The sequence below is a fragment of the Dendrobium catenatum genome, unplaced genomic scaffold (genome assembly GCF_001605985.2).
Source record: "Dendrobium catenatum unplaced genomic scaffold, ASM160598v2 fragScaff_scaffold_133, whole genome shotgun sequence".
NCBI classification, from domain to species: domain Eukaryota; kingdom Viridiplantae; phylum Streptophyta; class Magnoliopsida; order Asparagales; family Orchidaceae; genus Dendrobium; species Dendrobium catenatum.
This window is the reverse complement of record NW_021318595.1, coordinates 12,346,120-12,348,586: the sequence shown is the minus strand read 5'-3', so window position 1 is coordinate 12,348,586 and position 2,467 is coordinate 12,346,120.

The following is a 2,467-nucleotide window of genomic DNA, read 5'->3' as shown; positions in this document are numbered from 1 at the left end:
GGTACATGCTCGGTACCGCTCGGTACATGCTCGGTACCGCTCGGTACATGCTCGGTACCGCTCGGTACATGCTCGGTACCGCTCGGTACATGCTCGGTACCGCTCGGTACATGCTCGGTACCGCTCGGTACATGCTCGGTACCGCTCGGTACATGCTCGGTACCGCTCGGTACATGCTCGGTACCGCTCGGTACATGCTCGGTACCGCTCGGTACATGCTCGGTACCGCTCGGTACATGCTCGGTACTGCTCAGTACATGCTCGGTACTGCTCAATATATGCTCGATTATCATGAAATTGATTTATTCTTCAATATGAACTAATTGAAGAACATACCCTAATAAGATAATGAATTCAACATAATATTTGTATTACTAATCTATCGCCTTGAATCAACCTCAAAAACTTATCTTGCATTTGCCTCGTTGCAGGAAGAGGCATGAACCAATCTCTAAAAACTTATATAAATTCTTCCCATTCAATTTGGATATTAGGTATCCCTCCAAATTTATCATGATGCTTCCCTCTTCAACATCTTTCCGCCTCAATATCAAGCGTAAATATCGTCGGTGAAACCTTTCTCTCTTCTGGGCAGAACATACTATTTAATATTTTCACATTCTGTAGTAACTAATTCTCTATCTCTATTGGTCTCTCTATATCTATAAATAATGATGATTATATATATCCTGAAATAATTTTAGGTATTTATATATTAAGATATTATTGCTATTCCTTTTTGAACACTTAGATCTTGAATCCTGAATTAATTGAGTTATTAGTGTTATCATTTAAGCTAATGCATCAATATTGACAACAACACATGGTAAAACTTTTTTTAAATTCCCTTCGGAACCATCTTGAGTTTTGAAGTAAAGTAAAACATCTAATTAACTCTCAAAATAATATTAGATCAACTTTTTTATATTTAATAATTCAACCAATGGCTCTTTTAGCATGAATTATATCATATTTAGATTTTCATACCACTTTTGTCATAATTCGGCCCTGATGCTCAAGTTAGTAAGACAAGAATAGACACTCGAACGGATTTCACAGTTCTTTCAATAGTAATAATTACTCAATATACTAAATATCCAAATGTAACTAAAGATTCATTAAAATAATTTACTATTAAGTCTTTATAAAATAACTTTTACCTATTTTTAATTGATTATCTTCTTTTGTACACGAAACCTTTTCTATCAGCCATTTACTTTACAGGAGATTTACCTAAAAATTTTAATTTAATAATTTGAATTTTTTATAACAACTTGTTGCAATCCAGGAGCCAACCTTCTAGTTTGAGATTATAAATATTATTAGATGTTTATTTAATTTCTCCTGCTTTATACACTGCATATGTTTTTCTTGTGTATTACATACCCTTTTAAGTACAATATACACAAAGCAAGACTAAGGATTCAAGGCTCAAGACTGAGCTGTGTTAGTGTGTGAGTCAATTTATGTCTCAAAGTGTCTATAACTTTTTTTCCTGAGTTTATATTTGTAATAGGTATGTGTTGGCTTAGCAACCATGCGCACACACACAAGAGGGACTGTAATTAAATATTTTAATTTTTTTGAACATTGTACTGGATGATCTTGATTATAATGTACTATCAGTGCAATTATAAATTCATTAAAATAATTAATTAAATAAGCTTAATTTGTAATGGACAATAACTAATTTTACTATACGACCATAACATCTTATAGGACGATCAACTATGTTTAGTATTCCTTCCATCATTTAAATTAGGTAATAATTCGAATTTTGAAAGTTATAATTGTACTGTACGAACTAGTTTGTACTGTACAAAGTTTAAATATAATGCCTAATTTGATCCCTATGATTAAGCAATCAAATCAGGATTAATTATAACTAATGATTGTACGGTACAATCTTGATCGTACTAGATCGATTAAACGACCTTCTGGTCGATAATTAATCATCCCAGGGTTCGTCTTATACGGAATACTATTTAATTGATTGTTTAAAATTGCATAATATGAGCTTAGTCTTTAGGACTGCCTCAACGCAATTCCAATGAAAAACACATCAAGGTTTATGCTTCAAACTTTTTTTTTGAGGCTTATGTCTCAGGTTGGAAGCTGACTAAAATAAATAAAGAAAAAGCAATTTGGGAGGCATTGTACTCCATAGGACCACATAGGGGAGACCAATTTGTAATGATGATGACTCTAATAAAATACTCCTCATTGATGACAGTGCAGATGATTTTTATATTTTTGTCAACTATTTTAGTTCTTTTTAGGAAGTAAATGTAGATGAGTGGAGTATAAAGAAAGGAGTTTAGAGTTGAACTTGATATTATATAATACTTTTAATCCATTCATATATTTAATATTATTTTGCTACTATAATATTTGAATTTCAATTCTATTTTATGCAATTTATCACTTGGCATTTTATGTAATGTGCAATTTTTTATTTCATATGTAT